The 24,883-nt window shown below is 36.6% G+C and overlaps 1 protein-coding gene and 1 pseudogene across 2 annotated transcripts in view; both read left to right on the forward strand.

The window, feature by feature from the left end:
- DMD (dystrophin) overlaps positions 1–24,883 on the forward strand; it is a 2,004,585-nt gene that overhangs the window by 612,573 nt on the left and 1,367,129 nt on the right. The gene's annotated exons all lie outside the window — the stretch shown is intronic.
- Positions 4,253–22,321, forward strand: LOC309856622 (RNA polymerase II elongation factor ELL2 pseudogene; annotated as a pseudogene). The gene is made up of 2 exons: positions 4,253–4,279; positions 20,385–22,321. The product of its transcript is annotated as an RNA polymerase II elongation factor ELL2 pseudogene (transcript).

Below are 24,883 nucleotides of genomic sequence, written 5' to 3' on the forward strand. Positions count from 1 at the left end.
TATTAGAGAGGGCATGGATTGCATGGAGTACTGGGTGTGGTACAAAAACAATGAATATTGTTATGCTGAAAATAAATTTAAAAAAAATTTTTAAAAATGACCAAATAATTAAGAATGGACAGAACCTATTTCTCTGAAGGAAAGAAATAAGATTTTGTGACAATGCACTAATAAGACTTCAAATGAAATTTGAGGGCAAAAGATGATTCCCTAGGAAAGTGTTTAAGCTAGGGTCTAAAGGATATGTCAAAGGGAACTGTATAAAGGGTGTATAAAGGAGCTAGGTGGAGATGGGTAGTTTCCAGGAAGGAGAAAGTGTAGATCAAGTGATCAAGGCATCCTCAGGGAACTGAAAAGGGCACATTTGGCTATAGCTCTGAGGTTCAGAAGAGTGGTGTTAGAAGAGACTTGGCAGATAGAAGGGGCTTACCTAAGAATTAGAATTGATGTGTGATGCGCAACTCCATCAAAATCAGTTAACAAAAGTGTATTGAGCAGCAGCCCTCTGCCTGGATGACAGCTGGAACTACAATGGCAGGGAGAAGCAAGGGAAATAGCCAAGGCATTTGCCCTTCGGGACCTGCACTATTAAAGTACAATGAAATGTACAATTATGGCCATGATGTATTCAGTGGGACAAAAATAGACATTGCTGGATGACCTTTCTTGCTCTAGAAGGTCAGGAAAGTAGAGGTTAATTAGGCAATAGTAAAGGGTAGCAAGGTGTTCTGTACAGAAGAACAGCATTTATTCATTCAATAAATATTTCTTGCATGCCTTCTAGATGCCAGCCAAGTCTAAGCTTTGAGGTAAAGCATAGGCAAAACATAAATGATTTCTTTATGAAGCTTATATTCTAAGCACACATCATAATAAATAACCAAGTTTTATACTATGAAAAAGGTGATAACTATAAAGAAAAGACTGGAGAAGGGAGTATTTTACCTGGGGTGGTCAGGGTATGCTTACTTGAGAAGGTGGCATTTAAGTAGGAACTCAAAACAAAGTAAGGGAAGTGTTTGGAAGGTGCGCAGGTCCTATGGGGTCTTTTGTATTTGAAAAACTGAAGAAGGACTATAAATGGAGCTTAAAGAATTTCTGTTTTTTTAGAGAGATATTTGTTTCTAATAAAAAAAGAACCAAAAACAGGAGTCTAGTTCTAGAAGTTGTTCTAATGGAAACATCTTTCAGAGAAAAGTCAGAGCCATTGAAGTCCCATTTGTAGATATGTTCTTCTATACATGTTAACACTTGAGAGCACAACTAGATGTATTAAAGTTGTCTAAGGCCTGGGCCCAGGAGAGTTTCTGGTATATAAAAGGCATTTGAACTATTTTATAAATGACCTTAATCTTGAAGTTACTATCTACTATTATGGAAAAATAAAGGTATATCAAAAGAAAGTATATAGACAAGCATCCTCTTCAGAAGAATAGCCTAGAAAATACAATTTTAGAACAGCTTATTAAATTTATGCATGTTTTGTTTCTCACTCATTTGATAAAGTTAATAAAATTCTTTATTGAATAAAAAATTATTTTTGAAGATAAAAAATGTCTCTAAGAACTAAAATACAGTCACTAAAATCAAGACATGAAAACTGTATATCAGATGACATTAAACAGTTTGTACAAATATTATGTGACATTATTAAGTCATATTCTTTGGTGGATTTATTATGTTGGATGATCTGTTGGAGTGGCATGCATACAAAGTATTTAGATTTACCTAATATATTTTGCAAAGCCTTCCATGGCATATCCACGGATAAGGTGAGCCTTTTTTTTATTGTGTTAGTCACCATACAATACATCATTGGTTTTTGATGTAGTGTTCCATGATTCATTGTTTGCCTATAACACCCATTGCTCCATGCAATCTGTGCCCTTCTTAATACCCATTACCAGGCTCAGCCATCTTCCCCAACACCCCTCCCCTCTAAAACCTTCAGCCTGTTTCTTGGAGTCCACAGTCTCTCATGGTTCATCTCCCCCTCCAATTTCCCCTCCTTCACTTTTCCTTTCATTTTCCTAATGTCCTCCACATTATTCCTTATATTCCACAAGTAAATTACACCATAATAATAATTGACTTTCTCTGCTTGACTTATTTCACTCAGTTTAATCTCTCCCAGTCCCATCCATGTTGATGCAAAAGTTGGGTATTTATCCTTTCTGATGGCTGAGTAATATCCCATTGTATATATGGACCACATGTTCTTTATCCATTCATCTGTTGAAGGGTATCTCAGCTATTTCCACAGTTTAGCTATTGTGGACATTGCTGCTATTAACATTGGGGGACATATGGCCCTTCTTTTCACTACATCTGTATCTTTGAAGTAAATACTCATTTGTGCAATTGCTGGGTCCTAGGATATCTCTATTTTTAATTTTTTGAGGAATATCCACAGTGTTTTCCAAAGTGGCTGCACCAACTTGCATTCCCACCAACAGTGTAAGAGGGTTCCCCTTTCTCCACAGCCACTCCAACATTTGTTGATTTTTGCCTTGTTAATTTTGGCCATTCTAACTGGTGTAAGGTGGTATCTCAATGTGTTGTTGTTGTTTTTTTTTTAATTTCTTTTCAGTGTAACAATATTCATTTTTATTCATTTAACAGTTTTTTGCACCATTCCTAGTGCTCCGTGCAATACATGCTCTCCTTAATATCTCCCTCATGGCTAATGATGATGAACATTTTTTCATATGTCTGCTATCCATTTGTATGTTTTCATAGGAGAAGTGTATGTTAATGTCTTCTGTCCATTTTTTGACTTGATCATCTGTTTTTTGAATGTTGAGTTGTAGAAGTTCTTTATAGATCTTGGATATCAGCCCTTTGTCTGTAGTGTCATTTGTGAATATCTTCTCCCATTCCATGGGTTACCTCTTTGTTTTGTTGACTGTCTCTTTGCTGTGCAGAAGTTTTTGATCTTGATGAAGTCCCAAAAGTTCATTTTTTGCTTTTGTTTCCCTTGCCATTGGAGACGTGTCTTGGAAGAAGTTGCTGTGGCGGATGTCGAAGAGGTTGCTGCCTATGTTCTTCTCTAGGATTTTGGCAGATTCATGTCTCACATTGAAGTCTTTCATCCATTTTGAGTTTATCTTAGTGTATGGTGTAAGGGAATGTTTGAGTTTCATTCTTCTTTACATAGCCATCCAATTTTCCCAGCACCATTTATTGAAGAGACTGTCTTTTTCCACTGGATATTTTTTCCTGCTTTGTTGAAGATTATTTGACCATACAATTGAGGGTCCATATCTGGGCTCTCTACTCTGTTCCATTGGTCTATGTGTCTGTTTTTGTGCCAGTACCATGCTGTCTTGGTGGTCAAAGCTTTGTAATAAAGCTTGAAATCAGGAAACATAATGCCCTCAGCTTTGTTTTTCCTTTTCAGCATTTCCTTGGCAATTTGGGTATTTTCTGGTTCCATACAAATTTTAGGATCGTTTGTTCCAGAACTTCAAAAAATTCCAATGATATTTTGATCGGGATGGTGTTGAAAGTATAGATTGCTCTGGGCAGCCTAGATATTTTAACAATGTTTATTCTTCCTATCTATGAGCATGGAATGTTTTTCCATCTTTTTGTGTCTTCTTCAATTTCTTTTATGAGTGTTCTGTAGTTCCTCGAGTAGAGATTCTTCACCTCTTTGGTTAGGTTTATTCCAAGGTATCTAATGGATTTTAGTGCTATTGTAAATAGAATTGATTCTCTAATTTCCCTTTCTAGAGTTTCATTGTTAGTGTATGAGAAAATAGCTGATTTCTGTGCATTGATTTTGTATCCTGCCACATTACTGAATTGCTGTATGTTTTCTAATAATTTGGAGGTGGAGGTGGAGTCTTTTGGGTTTTCCATATAAAGTGTCATGTCATCTGCGAAGAAAGAGAGTTTGACTTCTTCATTGCCAATTTGAATACCTTTTATTTCTTTTTGTTGTCTGATTGCTATTGCTAGGGTTTCTAGTACTATGTTGAAGAATAGTGGGGAGAGTGGGCATCCTTGTTGTGTTCCTTTTCTCAAGGCTGTCAGCTTTTCCCCATTGAGAATGATATTCCCTGTGGGTTTTACATAGATGGGTTTTATGAAGTTGAGCAATGTTCCCTCTATCCCTATACTCTGAAGAGTTTTAATCAGGAAAGGATGCTGTATTTTGTCAAATGCTTTTTCTGCATCAGTTGAGAGGCCCATGGGTTTCTTCTCTCTTCTTTTACTGATTTGTTCTATCACATTGATTGATTTGCGAATGTTGAACCACCCTTGCAACCTCCAGGTAAATCCCACCTAGTCATGATGGATAATCTTTTTTAATGTACTCTTGGATCCTATTAGGTAGAATCTTGTTGAGAATCTTGGCATCCATATTCATCAGGGATATAGATCTCAAATTCTCCTTTTTGATGGGGTCTTTGCCTGGTATGGTGATCAGGGTAATTCTGGCTTCATAGAAAGAGTCTGGAAGTTTTCCTTCTGTTCTATTTTTGGAAACAGCTTCAGGAGAATAGGTATTATTTTTTCTTTGAATGTTTGGTAGAATTCCCCAGGGAATCCATCAGGTCCTGGACTCTTGTTTTTTGGGAGGTTTTTGATCAGTACTTTAATCTCGTTACAGTTATTGTTCTATTCAGGTTGTTAATTTCTTCCTATTTCAGTCTTGGAAATTTATGTTTCCAAGAATGCATCCATTTCTTCTAGGTTGCTTACCTTATTGGCATATATATGTTGATAATAATTTTAGGTGAGTCTTCTTATCCTTCTTTGGGCTGGTGGAGAACGTTTGTGTTTTGCTATATTCTTTTCTGGTACCTGATTTATGTGCCTGAGAATTGAACTGAAAATGATTGAATTCATTTATTCACCCTGCAGCATCAAAAACTTTTGGGCAAAGAAGCCATTTCAGGATCTAGCTGGGAAACTGTGTACATTTTGCCTGAATAGAAGGGGTTAATGGTTCATTTCGTCTCCCACATGACTTCAGAAGATTTATAACAATGTCATGTAAAGTTAGAATGTCACATTCAAATGTTATGTAGTTGTCTTTCATGTTTTAATTCAGGAGAGGTATGTTAATTGTTTGAAATTTTGCTGGTTGTAAAAAGTAATATCCTTAAATCAATTAAGGTTTTGATGAGGAAGTTTTGACTTCCCATCCATTCATATAAATGTAAATACATGTATATAACTATACACAAATGTGTATATATACATATACATTTACATTTTGCACATTTACATTTTCTCTTATGTATAGATGTATATGTTTATATGATTAATATTAAATGAAAGCAAATGGTATAGATTCTTAGTAAATTAATACAATCCTGGACATGGTGTAGTGTCTAGATTACAAGGACTAATAATTAGATCCTGTGTTGGTTTGAATATACTTTGTATTTTAGCATTTTAGCTGGATTTTACCAGCCTGGTGACATTTAAAGAATGTTTACAGAACTAGGAATTCTTTAATTTCAAGGAGAAGACAAGTGAATTAGGGGAAATTGGAGAGGGAGATGAACCATGAGAGACTGTGGATTCTGAGAAACAAACTGAGGGTTTTGGAGGGGAGGAGGATGGGGGGGTTAGGTGAGCCTGGTGGTGGGTATTAAGGAGGGCACAGATTGCATGGAGTACATAAACAATGAATCTTGGAACACTATAAAAATTAAAATAAAATACCTAATAGTTTAAAAAAAAAAACCTAAGCAGAAATAAGGGACATGTGTTGTCTTGTATAAAGAAGGCTTTTCTCTCCGTTCCTTCAGAAGCCTCTATCAAAAATAAACTAAAGCTGATAAGCCTGGGTATCTTCTCCCCAGATTTCTTTCCTGAGCCCAATTTCTTCTATCCCATTTATTTCTATACCAATTTCTTCTATCCCAACTTGAAGGCCAAAATGCTTCTCAGGCTTAACAAGGTGAAATTTAATTCCTTGTGCCCTACTTCCCTCTAAACTCGCTTCCTTTGCTGACTTCCCCGCTTTTATTATTACATAGACATTCACCATGACACCTGTATCAGAAACCTGGAATCATTCCCACCTCCTCAATTTCCTTTCCCTCTGAGCCCTCTGCATGTCATCAGTCACAGAATGTGTTCATTGTCTCTCGTGTTCATTGTTTCATCTTATTTCCAGTCCTTGCCTGAATTTTCACCTTTTCTTAATCCAATTTCTGTATTAAAGTCAGTGTGGGCTCTCAAAAGCTGTTTATTGCAGTTTCTCCTTTGCTTAAAATCCTTAGTTGCTTTCCATTCTTTACACAGTCTGATCACTTAGGCCTCCAATGGTTTTTATTACCTGACCCCCACCTGCCTTTCAATACCTGTCTTCTATTAGCTCCCACATATCCCTTGACCTATATTCTATTTCTATAAGCCATTTCTGATACTCTCTATGTCACTGTACTTATATAAACTATTCCTGTTATTCAGAAAAGTCTTGTTTGTCATCTGCTTTAAAAATTGCTTCATGTAGAAAACTCAGTTCAAATTTTTCTCTATGAGGCTGTTTTTTCTATATCACCACTCCCTTTTATTTTGAGCCACTTTATATAATAATTGTGTCTTTGTTGTTTGAAAGGAAAATAGTCTACAAAAAGGTAGCTGTTCAGAAAGGTTCTAATGTCCTCTTCTCTATCATGGCTTGAAATGGGGAATCCAATTAAAAATACTTATAGTTGGGGCACCTGGGTGGCTCAGTGGGTTAAAGCCTCTGCCTTTGGCTTAGGTCATGATCCCAGGGTTCTGGGATGGAGCTGATCAGCAGGGAGCCTGCTTCCTCCTCTCTCTCTGCCTGCCTCTATGCCTACTTGTGATCTCTCTCTGTCAAATAAATAAATAAAATCTTAAAAAAAATACTTATAGTATATACCTTTGGGATAATTTGGGGAGGGAAAAAGTCTAGGGAGTGTTAAAGCCTATGGGAGTGATAAATAGAGATTATGAAGAAGATTACAGATGAAAATATTTTTTGTTTCTAGTTTCTAATTCTATACTTGGTGAATAAAAAGCATGTTTAATTTTTTTAATTTAATGGAGATAATTTCACTAAGCCAAGTGTCAACAATTATTGCCCATGAAGCGATAATTATAATTATTAGCCCTTTCATGTGCTCATTTTCCAAAAATTTTATATACTTTGTAATACTCTCCCTGTTTCAAAAATGAAAAAGTCAATGCATAATAGAGTTAAATCCAAGTTTATGCAGATTTCAAGTGGCAGAGCTGGGATTGGTATCCAGATCTGTGTGATTTGTCCTAATTTCTCAATTTCACAGAAGAAAATTACTATGTGACCTTGAGAAAATTATTACAGGGGAAATACATGCAAGTATAATAGAATAATATTCTTGATGACTACAAGTGTATAAATATGAATATATTAGAGTAATGGTATTCTTTATGAATATAGTTCTGATATGATCTTAAAAGAGTTCTGGCCTTTTTGGCTCCCAGAAAAACCCTAAACTTTATATTATGCCATAATTAAAAATTTATTTGATGAGAGCACCCAGAAAAGTACACAAATCATAATTTTAGGTCAAGACTCCGCAACAGTAACATATCTGTAGTTCCACATCAAATAAAAAGATAATACGTTGGCAACAATTGAGACAGCCCTATCAAACTCTGTCATAGTCATAAACTTTTCACACCTTCTCAAAGTTAACCTTTATCCTGATTTATAATGCCTCAAAGTAATTTTATTTTTAACTTAATGTAAATGCAGTTCATAATCTAGTTTTTTTTTGTTTTTTTGTTTTTTTAAAAAGATTTTATTTATTCGACAGAGAGAGATCACAAGTAGGCAAAGAGGCAGGCAGAGAGAGAGGAGGAAGCAGGCTCCCCACCGAGCAGAGAGCCCGATGCGGGGCTCGATCCCAGGACCCTAGGATTATGACCTGAGCCGAAAGCAGAGGCTTTAACCCACTGAGCCACCCAGGCGCCCCCATAATCTAGTTTTATAACTGACATTTTTTCACTCAAGGATATGTTTGTGAGTTACATTCATGATGCATATTGCATTTGTTTATTAATTTTTATGGCTGGATAGTATTCCTTCCTGTGCATATACAATTTAATTATATATTCTATTGTTGAGAAAATTTGGGCTGGCTCCAATTTGGGATCATTATGAATCACACTGCTGTGAACCTAACTGTACATATATTTTCATGAATGTATGTATGCTTTTGCATTGAGTATATACCTAAGATTGAAATTGCTGAATTACTGGGTATATGCATATTTAGCTTTACGGGAAATACAGAAGAGTTTTCCTAAGTTGATGCATAAATTTATATATTCTCATCAGTAGTGGATAAAGTACAAATTGCTTCACATCCTCATCGGTACTTGATATTGTCAGATTGTTAATGTGAGCCTTGATGGTTGTTTTCTAACAGTATCTCTTGTGAACGTTTGCATGTAGTGATGACTAATGAGATTAAAAACGCAATGACAGTTGTTTCATTGGCTGTTAGAAATACCTATTGGAGCGCCTGGGTGGCTCAGTGGGTTGAGGCCTCTGCCTTTGGCTTGGGTCGTGATCTCAAGGTCCTGAGATCGAGCCCCACATTGAGCTCTCTGCTAAGCGGGGAGCCTGCTTCCCTCTCTCTCTCTCTCTCTCTGTCTGCTTCTCTGCCTACTTGTGATCTCTGTCTGTCAAGTAAATAAATAAAATCTTAAAAAAAAGAAATACCTATTTTTTGAAATGCCTGCCTGTTGGAATATGTGTATTTCTCTTCGTGACTTGTTGCAGTTATTTAAAAATATGTATTCAGGATTTTAATCCTTTGTTGATATCTAGATTATAATTTCATTTTTTTTGCTTTTATGAGGTGCTTTGTCCTTTTACTTTTTAATGATATCTTTTATAATACAGAGAAGTTTATTTTCAGTATACTCCACTTAAGTATTTTCTTTTATGGTTATTGTATTTTTGTCCTGAGTTTAAAAATAAATTTTTCTACTCTGTGACCCAAAATATATTCTCCTGAATTGTCATATAGGAACTTAATTGTTTTTTTTTTAAGATTTTATTTATTTATTTGACAGAGAGAGAGAGATCACAAGTAGACAGAGAGGCAGGCAGAGAGAGAAGGGGAAGCAGGCTCCCTGCTGAGCAGAGAGCCCAATTCGGGGCTTGATCACAGGACCCTGAGATCATGACCTGAGCTGAAGTCAGAGGCTTAACCCACTGAACCACCCAGGTGCCCCTAAAGAGTGTTTTCTTTTTTTAAGATTTTATTTATTTTATTTGACAGAGATCACAAGTAGGCAAAGAGGCAGGCAGAGAGAGAGAGGGGGAAGCAGGCTCCCCGCTGAGCAGAGAGCCTAATGTGGGGATCTATCCCAGGACCCTGGAATCATGACTGGAGCTGAAGGCAGAGGCTTTTTAACCCACTGAGCCACCCAGGCACCCCTGGGACTTAATTGCTTTACCTATCATATTACAATCCATCTAGTATTTCTGGTGTGAGGAAGGAATGAATGTCTTTTTTTTTTCCCATTTAGATCAAACTAAAGTAGCATGATTTATTGCAAAGACCATGCTTAATGTTCTGCACTTTCACTTTTAATAAAATGCTCATACATATATGGGTCACTTTATGAACTCCAATCCAGTTTCATTTGTACATTTCCCTGTAGTTATGCCAATACCACATTGTTTTAATTACTATGGCTTTATGATAAATTTTGACAGCTGATAGTATTGTAAAAGAGAAATTGGAACATTTGGCAAAATGGGCAAGATGGAATTTATTCAAGACTATTGCATTAGCGGGGCGCCTGGGTGGCTCAGTGGGTTAAAGCCTCTGCCTTCGGCTCAGGTTGTGATCTCAGGGTCCTGGGATCGAGCCCCACGTCGGGCTCTCTGCTCAGCCGGAAGCCTGCTTCCCCCTCTCCTTCTGCCTGCCTCTCTGCCTACTTGTGATCTCTGTCTGTCAAATAGATAAATAAAATCTTTAAAAAAAAAAAAAAGATTATTGCATTAGGGATCAAGACTGATGTAACAGGGAAGAGATTGAAGTCAGTTCCCCTGAACAAACAGAGTGGACGAGTTTATTAGTGCTGGAATGAGTGGGCATAAAAGTACTAGAGGACCTTTGTGGGCTTGGGTAGTCAATGTGATTATGCCATCTTTGTTTGCTAATTGTCCCTTATCAGAGTTAGGCTCCTACTCTCTCAGAGTTTGGGACTCCAGGGCACTATCTTTCTTGATAATTACATTTCAAAGGGATGGATTTCAGGTCCTGGAGAAAGACATTCTTGGGTTGTAGATTTACATCTTAAAGGGGTAGAGAAAAATTTACATTTGCAAATTCCCTAAAGTAAGTGCTCTAAGAAAAAGAAGGGGCCTACAGCCAAAGTTTAGTCAAGCTGAGGGAAACTCTAAATCTATCTTGGTTAATGTAAACCATTCACATTTGTTTTCTCCCTTTAAGAGATTAACTGGGCTATTTTTGTTTATTCACATTTCCATATAGATTTTAGAATCAGCTCGTCTGCCCCACCTCAAAACCTGCTATGATCTTAATTGGGGTTTATTGGCTGTATGGATTAATTTGTGGTAAATTAACATCTTTATTATGTAAAACTTTTCAGTTCATGAATATGGAAAGCCTTTGATTTATTTAAGCCTTTGTATTCTTCCAATAATGTTTTATTGTTTCCAGGATAGTGGGTCTTAGACTTTTTATGAGATTTGTTCCTTTATTTGAATTTTTTTTTATATTTTTGCTGTTGTTGTGAATGGTATCTTTTCAAAATTTCATTTTCTGTTTGTCTTTTGCTGATAGGGAGAAATACAACTTGATTTTTGTTTCTTAGCTTTGTATCCAGAGATCATGCTCACAATTTGAATAGTTTATCTGTCACATTCCTCAGCTGTACATATAAGGTTGTTTGTAATTACTGTTTTGCTTCTCCCTTTCCAATCATTGTTCATTTAATCAGTTTTTCTTGCCTTATTATGCTAGTACAATGAGATTATTGTTGATTGTTTCTCATTTTAGGTCTCAGAGGTGAGGTTTCTAGTAAATCACTACAAAGTATATCTCTTATAGGTTTGTTGTAGATGCCTTTTATTCCTAATGTTCTAAAAGGCCGCATCATTGCTGGGTGCTGAATTTTAGCAAACATTTTTTTCAGGATCACTTGAAATGATCATATTAGTTTTCTTCTTTATTCTCTTAACGTAAAGTCACACTGCTTAATTTTCTAGAGTAAAAATAGCCTTGCATTCCTGACGTAAGCCAAACATAGATAATATGTATAATCTTTTTTGTTTGTTGCTAGATCTCTTTCTTAACATTTGCTAACATTTAATTTAGAATTCTCCCATTGTGTCCATGAAAGAGATTGGCCTGTTGTTTTTCTTGTAAGAGGTTGCTAGGTTTAAGTGCCTGATTGTACAGGCTTCAGAACTTGCCATTTGTACCAGGAATTTTCTTTATTGGAGAAGTATTAAATGAAAGCTTAACTATATTTAAATAAGACTTTGCATTTCTCATTTCCAAATTCAGGTTTTGTCAACATTTTCCACATTTTCCAGATTTTCTTTTCTTTCTTTCTTTCTTTTTTTTTTTTTTTTTTTTTTTTTTTGGTCAGTTTGAGTGATTTGTGTCTTTCTAGGAATTTGTGTTTGGCACCTAAAATTATAAGTACATTCAGGGCGCCTGTGTGGCTCAGTCAGTTAAGTGTCTGCTTTCAACTCAGGTCATGATCCCAGGATCCTGGTATCGAGCCCCGAGTTGGGCTCTTTGCTCAGAGGGGAGCCTGCTTCTCTCTGTTCCTCTGCCCCTGCTCCTGTGCTTTTTTCTCTCACTTTCTCAAATAAGTAAATAAAATATTCAAAAAAATAAAATTAAATTAAAAGTATATTCAAATAAAATTCTTTTTCATACATATGGTACTTAATGTTTAAATGTGATATGAAACTGTAAATATCTAGCTTCTGTGGAAAAAAGCAACTGATCTGGTGACCCTTTGCCTGTTCTCCTGTTAGCCTCAGTAAGAATTAGATAGCTTTCCCATCTTTAGCATGAACTCTCTATTTAGCTACAATCCCCATTATTGCCCATTCTCTTATACCTAGATTATTTTGTACATGTTATTATGCATAAACATTAGAATTTGTGATTTCTTATAGATGGAATAGTTCAGTACATAGAATGAGGCATAGAGGGGTATCTGTTTTTCACTCACCTGATTATAAATAGGACAAATAATGGATTATGTTCCTGGTTTAAAATTTAGGTCAAAGATTTTCAACTCTTGTATAAAATATAAGACATAATAAACTGTAGGTAAAATATGAAAAACTAGTCATCTTTGTGTCATGCTGAAATGTTTTGTTATATTCTAAATTAAAGTTATGTTATACTGTAGGCTTATCACATCTGGAAACAAAAGCTAATTTTCCACCAACTAAGCTCTAAATATTTACCAGTCACAAGCATCCCAATAATTTATCACAGTTTTCAGAGCATTTTCACATTTGTTTACTTGGCCAGGAGGCTACCAGGCCACGTACTAACATCTCTCTTTCACTAGTGGGAAATCTAAATCATAACAAGATAAAAGTATTTGCTTAGAGGTATTACTGAGTTGGGCGACAGTAGAACTGGGACAAGAATCCAGGCAATCTACTTTAGGCCTGGTGATATGAACCAGGTGAGCACATTCAGAGATGCTGCTATACTGTTAATGCCCACTGTAAGTAGCAAAGATCTAGGATTCTAGGTGGGGAAGACAGGGCTTCACATGTGATTCTCATCTCCTATGGCTCTTCAGATTTACCATAAACAGATCTCTTGTTGCCGTAAATGACTGGTAGGCAGGTATTTAATGACGGAGAAAGAAAAACAGTTTCTAAGACAATACTTAGGAGAAAAATCCCTGTATTGATAACTATAGTGGTGATACTGAGCTTTGAGACATTTTTGTACTATATGAAATTCATGTGTTGCATTAATCACAGTGGTAGGGAGTTCCCTCTGCCCCAAGAGGTCCAGAGACCATAAGGAATAAAACAATCAGGAACAGTAAAACCTTTAAATTATCAAAGAATGCTTAGGAATACAATGGATTCTGGGAAGGACGCTGTCATGCTGGAACGCTCTTTAGGACTCCTGCTCGTGATTCTCTGGTATCCCAATTAGATAGACTGGTGGAATCTGGGGAGTACCGAGTTGATTAAGCTGCCACAGAACATTAAATAATAGCCTGCAAATAATAACAGCATCAACAACTGGGCCTTTCAGGATTTATTCATTAGCACTTTATAAGCTCATAAATAATATATAGAACTGACTGTAATGGCACAGGGGAGCATGCTTCTTTAAGTTAAAAATCTCACTATGTTTTTAACATAATCACCAAGACAAAATTTCATTAACGAATTAGACAGTCATATTTACCTTTGAAAAATAAGACTTTGTGAAAGAGCACACGTTCTTGATCTGGGAGTGTAAGTATTTTCTGATTTTTAAAAATACTTTAAGCAATAGGAGGTAAATGTCAAAAATATTCTTAGATGAAATTATAACATTAGGCTTCAAATCCTTGTTAAAAATGTGTGGTTAAATCTAGTCAAACTTCTGCCAAAATTAAATATGAAAATACTCAAAAAGGATTCAGCATCTGTACGTCTCGCTCAGTTCTGTAGCACCCATTACGAGGCAAATTGAATGCTGCATGTTCCCCTCAGTAAATGACATCATGAAAGAACACAGGCTTGTAGCCAGACAGATCTGAGGTCATATCCCTGAAACTCAATCCTGGGGCCTCCGTGGCCTTAGATGAGTTACTTAACTCATCTCATGAACAGGTGTCACCTATAAACCACACCTTTACAAGTGGCCAGCGTTCCTTCACAGGTCCCTTGAGTTCAGTCCAGAGGGACTGCAGGATCATTTAAACAGGAGGAAGAATGAGAATTTCAGAGAAATCTACAATAAGTGTTTCCAGCACATCAGGACACGTTTTTCCTCACTGGACCATATATTAGCGAAGATATAAGGCATGCCATTTTATAATATGCTGCTTTGGTTAGCAGTTTGTAGAAACGTGAAATTGAGAAAAGAATTATAGTATTGGCTAAACAGTAGTCAGTAGTACTCTGCCCCATTTCTAGCCTCATGATTGGTGTTATTTTCATTTCTTTCAATGAGTTACTTGATGTTATTTCCACATCACCATCAATAAGGTGAAGTTGCTTACCCCTTTTAACTCTTCTATGTTTTTAAAGTAGGAAAAAAATTTTAAAATGTTAATTTTCAGGAGGCTCATTACACAATTACACATAAAAGTCATTTAGCTGGGGAGTATATCCCAAGGTCTGAAACTAAAATAAAATGAGATGGGCTGCCTGCTCTCTCCCTTTTGTATAAATCCCAGTTGCGGCTGTGTTGTGTGGTCTATGGCACATAATTGTTCCTTTCTTTGTGGACATACTCCTCGGACCACTTTATCTCTTCCTGCCAGTCTTGATGGCCACAGTTCAGCTCTCACATTCTATCCCTAGCCTCAATAAATTCAAGGGTCAAGATACTTAAGTTTTACGTTCCAGGCTTGTCAAATTTTCCTCAGTTGCCTTTATCCAAATGTTCCTCTGATAGCTACTTCTCACTTTTGCGTTGAAAAACCAACTCAACCAAACAAAGGAACTCAGATGAGAAATGTCCTTGGCTTGTATAATGATATGGAATAAAATTAAATGGGGGGGGAGGCTTCCTCATTGTGCATCTAAGCACAAATGATAATGGAGTTTTGATGTAGCCCATGAAAGTGTGTTAGAGTAAGTGAACCGACCTTTAGCTTCTCTTACTGCTGAGACAAAATGAGAACATAAATAAAAATTAATTTCTTCTTATCACTTCACAAGATGTTATAATTCATTTTGATTTATGTACATAATGTTTACATAGCATTACAAAAATGTGCATTACTTCTAAAAGCTCAAAGGATTCATATACTTAAATAGAAACTCAGAGAAATACTTTCTTTCTCTAGAGAAGAGGTTTCTAATCCTAATACAGTGATGCTCCAAAAAAATTATTTAGCTTTATGTCAGTCCCATTTGATCCAATCTCTTAGACTTGTTAAATCCCTTTAGGCAATGATAGGAACCAGTGTCTTTGAGTGATTATAGAGTTGACTGATAATCTTCCAATTGCTTAGCTCTATTCTTTGTAATTCAAATTAGGGCCAACATTTCTAAGTAATAACCAGATAAATCCATAACTTCGAGCACTGTGTATGTCTATTTATATTTGTGCATATGCCATTACAAAAATCTACCTGTGGGCTGACATGTACAATATATGAGCAAGCAATTTCTAATTCACTTATCTAATTTTACTGAGATGAGTAAAAAGCATCCTGCCCACATTCTAACAGAAGTGACTTAGATTCAGTTCACTGAGGGCTTTCGGAGAGTAACAGTGGAATGTGTTAATAAAGGATAGTTATACTCTCTTGTGTTGTAAATCTTTAAAGAAGAATATAATTGAAGTCTAAACAACTAGTTGTAAAGATTTAATAAGTACCTTTCTAGAGTGAGTAGGGTGAAATAGATGACCCTTGCTGGTTCTTGGAAGATTTGAAATAAACACAATGATCAAACAAAATGTAAATAGCTATTAACACTTGTATGACTCAGTTCAAATTAAAACTGTTTTTCAATATATAATCTTGCTTAATATTTGTACCAATTCTTACAGGGGTTGGCATGATTGTTTTCATAGAGAGAGAGAGGAAATTATTTAGCCATGAATTTCTGAAAAGTCACTTGATTTTTGGGGGGATGTGGGATAATTTAAAAGACATTCAAAGAACTGTCAGAATCATTACAAGAGAGGGATGTGTTACATTTTTTTTTTTTCTGTGTGGCTCACTTGGTTGAGCATCCAACTCTTGATTTCAGTTCACGTCATGATCTCAGGGTCATGAGATCAAGCCCTGTGTGTCAGAATCTGCTTCTGCGTAGAGTCTGCTTGTCCCTCAGGCTCTGCTCCTCCCTACCCCTGCCTGTGCTTGCTTTCTCTTTAACATAAATATATTTTTAAAAATGTTTTTATTTTTGTAATTTGTGAAGACATACACATGTTGGTAATCCAAGCAATTGACTGGCCTAACACATAAATCTAAGCTGTTCAGCTCAACATATTTGTATCTTCCCCACATAAAACACAAAATTATAGAGTGATAGCATTTATGTATTTGGGAAATTGAATCACAATAAATTATTAAAATTTTTATATTTAAATAATTTGAAATAATTTTAATTCAGTAATTGAAATGTATTTTCTCAAATTTTCCCACTGTAATAAACAGATCTTTACTTTCAACAACTTAAGTTTTGTGAGATTTTTTTTAAAAGATTTTATTTATTTATTTTGAAAGACAGAGATCACAAGTAGGCAGAGAGGCAGGCAGAGAGAGAGAGAGGGAAACGGACTCCCTGCTGAGCAGAGAACCCTATGTGGGGCTCAGTCCCAGGACCTGAGATCATGACCTGAGCCAAAGGCAGAGGCCTAACCCACTAAGCCACCCAGGCACCCCTGTGAGATATTTTCTAGTGCCATGGAATCAGTCCCTCTTAAATATATCTTTTATGTTAGTTTGTTAGGGCTGTCATAACAAAATACCAAATACTGGGTAACCTGGATAACAGAAAATTTTTTTTCGTAGTTCTGGAGTCTTGAAGTGAAAGATCAAAGTATTGGCAGGTTTTGTTCCTTCTGGGGCCTTTCTCCTTGGCTTACAGATGGCTGTCTTCTCACTGTGTCTTCATATGGTCTCTCCTATATGCCCACAAATCCCTGGTATCTTTCTCTGTATGCAGAATTCCTTTTCTTATAAGGATACCTGTCAGATTAGATTGGGTCCCACCCTAATAACCTCATTTTAACTTAAAATCCCTATGTAAAAGTCCTAACTATAAAGGCCCTGTCACCTAATACAGTCACGTTCTGTAGTAGAGGGGGATAGGGCTTCACCTTATGAAATGTTTAAAAAAAAAAAAAAGATTTTATTTGTTTATATATTTATTTATTTACTTACTTACATGAGAGAGAGATGAACAGGGGAGCAGCAGGCGTAGGTAGAAGCAGGCTCCCCAATGAGCAGGGAGCCTGACTTGGGGCTCAATCCCAGGACCCTGTGATCATGATCTGAGATGAAGTCAGATGCTTAACTGACTGAGCCACCCAGGGACCCGTTCAGCATATGAATTTTAAGCATACACTGTTCAAATGTCCATTAAATGAAGAATAGATAAAGAAGATGTGGGGTGTACACACAAACTCACACAGACACACACACACGCACACACACACACACACAATGGAATATTACTTAGCCATCAAAAAGAATAAAATCTTGCTATTTGGGATGACATGGATGGAGATAGTGAATATTATGTTAAGTGAAATAAATCAGTCAGAGAAAGATGAATTCTGTATGATTTCACTCATGTATTGAATTTAAAAAGCAAAACAAATGATCATAGGAGGAAAAATGAGAGAGGTAAACTAGGAAACAGATTCTAAACTGTAGAGAGCAAGCTGATGATTACCAGAGGGGAGGGGAGTAAGGGGATGGATATAATAGGTGATGGGGATTAAGGAGTGCTCTTGTTGTTGTGATAAGCACAGGGTGATGTATGGAAGTGTTAAATCGCTGTATTATACACCTGAAACTAATATTACACTGTATGTTAACTAGAATTTAAATATAAATTTAGAAAAAGATATAAATGTTTCAAAGCGTAAGTGTAGATACATATTAGAACAGTTTTGTGCTGAACTCATTGAAACTACAAAGCATATTATATGTCCTTCAACTAACATCTTCTTGCATTAAGATACAAGTCTTTGTAAATGTGTGTGTAGAATCATAGGAGAATAGTTATACTTTTAATTCACTGAATCTACAGTGTGTATAATGCTATAATGTGTCCTTCAACTAACATCTTCTCTCATTAAGATAGATTCAAAAAAAGGAGACACAGTTCAGCCAATAACTTCTTTTTATTTCAAGTCTTCATTTAAATTCTAGTTAGTTAACATATATGGTAAAATTGGTTTTAGGTGTAGAATTTAGTGATTCATCACTTACCACCCAGTGGTAATTGTAATAAGTGCCCCCCCTTAATACCCATCATTCATTTAGCTCATCCTCCACCCACCTCCCTGCATCAACCCTCAGTTTGTTCTCTATAGTTAAGAGTCTCTTATGGTTTGCTTCCCTGTCTCTTTTTTCCCTTTCCCCTAGCTTTATCTGTTTTGTTTCTTAAATCTCACATATGAGTGAGATCATATGGTATTTATCTTTCTCTGGCTGACTTATTTTGCTTAGCATAATATACTCTAGCTCTGTCCACATCACTGAAAATGGCAAGATTTCATTCTTTTTGATGGCTGAGACCTAAATATGAGACAGGAAACCATCAAAATCATAGAGGGGAACACAGGCAGCAACCTCTTTGACCTTGCCCTTGGCAGCTTCTTACTACACACATCTCTGGAGGCCAGGGAAGCAAAAGCAAAATGAACCATCGGGACTTCATCAAGATAAAAAGCTTCTGCATGACAAAGGAAACAATCAACACAACTAAAAGGTAACCTATGAAATGGGAGAAGATGTTTGCAAATTACATATCTGATAAAGGGTCAGTAGCCACAATCTATAAAGAACTTACCAACTCAACACCGAAAAAACAAATAATCCAGTTAAGAAATGGGTAGAAGACATGAACAGATATTTCTCCAAAGAAGACATCCAGGTAGCTAACTGACATGTGAAAAGATGCTCAACGTCCTTTATCATCAAGGAAACACAAATCAAAACCAGGATGCAATGCCTCCTCACACCTGTCAGAATGGCTAAAATTAACAACACGAGAGACAACAGATGTTGGTAAGGATGTGGAGAAACTCCTACAGTGTTGGTGAGAATGCAAGCTGGTACAGCCATTCTGGAAAACAGTATAGAGGTTCCTCAAAATGTTAAATATAGAACTGCTCAGCAATTGCCCTGCTAGGTATTTACCCAAGGGACGCAAAAATACTGACTCCAAGTGGCACATACACCCCAGAGAGAGATGATGATGCTATATCTGTTTAGAAGTTTCAGTACATTTCCTTACATTTATGAAGATGGTGCTTCACTTTGAGTGTATCTTTCCCATGCTTGACTCCCATCTCCAGTGGGATCGAGGGGATGCAATCAACATCCCACAATTTGGCCTTTTATTTCTTTATCTTCAAATCAGGCAGATAGTGTAGCTTATTGCTATAAGGGGTCAGATTTTCTCTGAAGCTAATTTTTTTTTTCTCCACAGCAAATCCATTCACAGATCTGTTACACACCATTTTACCTGATGTGTACTGACATGGTCACTAGGAAATTCACATAAAGAATCTCTAATATGTTTCAGAAAAAAAAAATCCTAAATACTTGGTTGTAATAACTTAATCGTTAATGTTGTTGAATTCATTGATTTATGTTAGCACATTTCCTTTGGTTATCTTGCACTATTATTTCAGTGGTATGACTTCTGCCACAAACTAATATCATTCAAAAGGAATAGAGAATGAAACTATAAAAAGTATGAAAATCGGTTACATTATGTTGAAAGCAATAATGTTTTTATTGACATTTCTGAAGAAAAACTGAAAACTCACTTGTGACTAAGCTGCATATGAGTACATGATCATTTTCATACTGTTAGTAGAATGTTTATTGCCTATTCCTGATTCATGCATGGTACTCCCTTTTTGAAAAGATGGTAGGGTAGACAGTTTTTAAGAAATTGGATAGATGTTCAAGCCTCCTAGAAATTGGAGGATTTTTCATGGTGCTAATTACATTTGTATTATCTGAGTCATATTTTAATATCTTCTAGGTAGATCAAACCATGTGGCATCAATTATGGCAAGGCTTATTATCTTACATACCAAATATATTTGTAAAATGTATGAGTTACAACTTTTGTAGCCCAAATTTTATACAAAACAAAGCATATCTCTATTCTGAGATACTTCCCATTGTAAAGATCCAGTGGCTATGGAAAAATAATTCTCTTATTTATGTTAAAGTCAAAAAGTTGAAGTTTAAGTCTCTGAAGTGCATCATAATGGAATTAAAATAAATGATACATATTTTTGTCCTAAAACATTCCCTCATCACATTACATAAATATAAATATGCTTATACATATATAAATATTTTTTTCCATCTAAATAACATTGGTAGTCAGGTATATGATAGTACCTGAGCAGTGAGATAACTGTGGCTAAGGCAGCAGCTGCAGAAGCCGGACCAGCTGAGGCCATCATTGAGGCTAGAGCCCACATGGGGGGCCATGCTAGAGGCTGTTGTGGAGGCAGCTGGGGAAAAATATCACATGGCTACCTGTGAAGCTTACCGAGATGGCGATCTGGGCACTCAAGACCTACCAGAGCCACAATAATTTAATTCCCTTTCTATCTTCAATTCAGTTCCAAGAGCTCTAAGTTGTTGTCAAAATTCCTTACCCCCCAAAAAAAAAGGATTCCCCTTGATGAAGTGTATGCCTTTAACTTCTGTTGGTCAAATGTGCGTAAAGACCACCCTTAGCGCAGCTGTGACTGCATCCAGCCAACGTTCTCTAGCTCTGGAGTCTGCCAGCTTAATTGCCCAGGATTTATACACAATAAAGGTACAGTGTGTGCCACAAAATGATTCATATGAGATAACAAAAGGAAAAATGAGCCAGGCGAAGGAATGCCATGACCAAAGGATGAGAGTGATCAAACCTGGTGGACCCTATATAGGGACAAGAGTGCAGATTTGGAAAGCACCTCAAGCTGTTTCAGATACAGTGCCTGAGAGGAAGGGGTCAACCCCCACAAATCTTGAACATATGAGTCAAAAGACACATGGCAGCAGCCATCTATCTCAGTGGTGACCTAAGGGACAGGGTGGTTCACTTACTGGTCCTAAAGTCCTGCAAGAAACCTGAGCTGCTGACTCTGCTGCAGAAACATGGTGTCAGAAAGAAAGAAAAAAAAAAAGAAAGGAAGGAAGAAAGAAGGAAGATAGATGAGAACTCCCTTGGAACAATTCTGCAAAAGGTAGCCAATCTGAATCTTAAAGACCTCTCATATACTTTAAATGATTGTGTTTTTAAAGTGCTTCAAAGAGACTGGCCCCGATACAGTGAAATAGACAGAAATAAGCAGAAGGTCATTAGGCACTGCTCTCGAGCACACTAAATCTGTCTCAGAACACTGCCAGCACTGGCCATTCAGAATCTCCTGTATATTCTAGAAAAGATGTCGCATCGTCTCCTCAGAAACAGCTTTGAGATTCAGATTTCACTGATCCTTTATTGAATAAAAAAACTTGAATATCTCACCTGACAGATCGAGTGCCTCCATCATTAAGTGATCATTTGAAATCCCACCTGTGAAAAATCTGCTTCAGGCCTCCTGTTGTCCCCTGCAGCCGCTGCCATCCCTACCCTTCTGCCGCTAGCTTCAATCCACCTGCCCAGCTCCAGTCCTCCCCAGATCATAAATTCTAACTCCAGTTTCCCCAGCACTCCAGCAGGCCGGGGGACTCAAGATCTACCTGTTGACAGTTTTAGTCCAAACACTATTAACTATCAGGACCGGCAAGACAGTTATACTTCTAGGACTCCTCTGGAAAACCTTAACCCTGGTTTAGTTCTATTAAAGTGTCCAAAGCCTTTGGAAGAAAACCATTCATTGTCTCACAGAGAGTCCAAAAAAGGCTAAAAAGAGAAGGAAAAGTGCCAAAGTAAAATGCACATTGAGACAACTGAAGAAAAGGAAGAGGACCTTAAAATAGAAGAGGAAATTGCCAAGCTGCACAACTCCAGTCCCAATTCCTTTGAAGAAGTTAAAGAGGGTTGCAGTATGTCCACCAAGCCTTCTTCAATGAACTCCCAGATGATTTGACAGAATCTATTGCTGTCATCTCCTATGAGACAAGGATGATTGGTGCTGATTATGGGTCTGGGGCCTTGCATGCCAGGATGGAGACTGTAGCTAGATTTATCAAGCTGGATGAACAGCAGAAGCAGCTTTCTCCAGGCTCAAAGGTGTATCACAATGTTCATGAAGAAGTCTTACGATAATATCAGAAGATCAAGCAGTCCAGTCCCAATTTTCTTGCAGAAAAATACAGATGCAAGTAACTTCCTAACAAGCTGGCTCTCACCAGAAGTCTAATCGGAGAATTTGATGGAGCGCAAGCAGAGTCAAGGCATGGGACCTCTGCTTGGACTAGAAGCTGTGAATAAACTTAAAGTTATCTACTTAAAATTCCAAATGATATGTTATGTTATTGTTATGATATTTTTTAAAAAATGAAACTTTGCAAGATTAAGAGTCACTTATGTGACTCTTAATCTTACAAAACAAACGGAGAGTTGCTGGGGGGAGGGGGTTTGGGAGAAGGGGGTGGGGTTATGGACATTGGGGAGGGTATGTGCTTTGGTGAGTGCTGTGAAGTGTGTAAACCTGGTGATTCACAGACCTGTACCCCTGGGGATAAAAATATATGTTTATAAAAAAATAAAAAAATAAATAAAAATAAAAATAAATGAAACTTTGCTTTGTTGAAAGTTTCAGTGTTCGGAGACTTGATTTATTTATTATTTTTCCCCATTGTACTTTGCTTCCCTGCAGTTTTGAAGCTGCATTTTCTAGTCCTCCCACCACACCCCAAGGCTTAGGTTTGTCAAGGAAATAAGTTTGTTTAATATTGGGGATCCAGTGACTGTACTTCAAATAATTTTTTTTTTCTTAGAAACGTGTGTTTGTCATTAGAAACTTTTTTTTTCAAGTTGTTATTTATTTGGGAGAGAGAGAAAGAGAAAGAGAGAGAGCATGAGCTGGGGGAGGGGTAGAGGGAGAAGCAGACTCCCCGCTGAGTAAGGAGCCCAATGACGGGCTCCATCCCAGAATCATGGGATCATGACCTGAGCCAAAGGCAGGCATTTAACCACCTGAGCCTCCTAGATGAAATGATTTCTTTAAAGATATTGGGGGTTAAGTGTCCACACTTTAAAGTTATATGTATTTAAAAAAAAAACAGTAATGTGGAAGGTGAATTGATTTTGGATAAACATAAGCCTACTTTCTGACCTTTCTTATTGCAGACTCTTTCCCTTATAGGGTAGAATGTAGAGATTTGCACAAAACTCAAAAAAATTAAAACATTGTTTTGGAGGGTTAAGAAATAGAAAGGTATAGGAATATGTGTATGTGCATAGATTATGTGTATGTGTAGAGATATGTACACACATATGTGCATACAGGCTGATTTGATCTAGAACTATAAATCCACTCTGCAAATTAACCACCTGTTGCAATAATTGCCTTGAGGTGTTTGCTAGCTATGTACCTGGAATGGTTAATCATTATCTATACGCTTCCCACTTGGTTAGAGCAACGGGAAACACACTGTGGTCTCCTAGCTTATGAATCCATGTGCTCGACCTGGATGCACACAGAGGTGGTGTGGATGTGAGTATACCAGAGGAAGAAAAAGCCTGCTTCTCTCAGTAGGCCAAACACTCAGGTTAAACAACTGAGTGTTACTACTGGAAGGGTTTCTTTTTCTGTCAAATTGCTCTTTGTATTGTGAGAGACAAGAGCATGTTCATTTCAATGGTTTTTCAGTTTGATTAATGTGGGACAAAATCAGTATGTTATGAAAATATAACAGATCTGTAGTTTTGGTGCAAAATTATAAAGTTAAACATCTGGGTAACCTACTGATATACTGCTATAAAGTATTTTTGAAGAGAGATATGCAAAGAAACTATTACGTACATGAAGTGTATATTTAAAGATTTCTTTTTCATCCTGGGAGCCAGGAATATTAAAAAAAAAAAAGTGGCTACATCTAACCATAACATATTATCAGTAATCAAACAGCACAATTTTCATCTCATGGAGTTTATTTGTTGATGCTGATTTAAGCTATCATCTGTTTTATCATGTGGAAACATAAGTTATGTGGTCAAAAATATAAAGATTTGAACTAATGTTGATTCAAGTTGTGTTATCTTATCATCTTGTCTTTTCAAAGTGCTTCCAATTGAAAAGGAAAGTATTATGTTTGCAAATCTGTTTTGAAATGTTTGCCAGAGTTTTGGTAATATCTTTATTAAAGATGTTTGTCTCCAGCATCCAGTAAATACGTACTTACATACATATATACATACATGCATACGGTTGGTAATTGGTTTATGTTACATATTAAAATAGTGTGTGCACATAAATAATAGTAATATGCTAGCGATAGGGCAGTTACTATTCAGGGAATATTACAGGTTTTCACTAGAATCATTTAGAGAGAGAGAGTGAATTTAAATACTCTGTAAGAATAAACCAGATAATTTTTAAAGTCTACATGCAGATATAATTTAAATAGCTAACAATTTTCTCCTACAATTGGGACATTAAGCAGTTCTAATTGCATAGGATTGCTTCAAAGAAGAGTCTTTAGGTATTCTATTTAGTGGGCAGAATTTTATTCTTCAGGATGTATTTTCAGACCTAAGAAAGATACCCATTTTGCATACTATCCGTGCAGAATCCTCTTTAATTCTTTATCTATGTCTTCGGTCTTTTACATTTGCCATGGAGACATTTTAAACGGTGGTGTGGTAACTGTCTCAGACTCCTCGTAAGTATCTTTACTTTTCAGTGTTGGCTGCAAGAGTGAGTGAAGGAATCTAAAAACAAATGAAAGGCATAGTGCTTTCTTCTGTAATCATAAGCAAAAGCAGAAATGGTGTCCTTTATAACTCCTAGTATATGTAGGAGACTCGAAATTAGATGCCTTCACAAGT

Source organism: Mustela nivalis (genome assembly GCF_964662115.1).
Source record: "Mustela nivalis genome assembly, chromosome: X".
NCBI lineage: Eukaryota > Metazoa > Chordata > Mammalia > Carnivora > Mustelidae > Mustela > Mustela nivalis.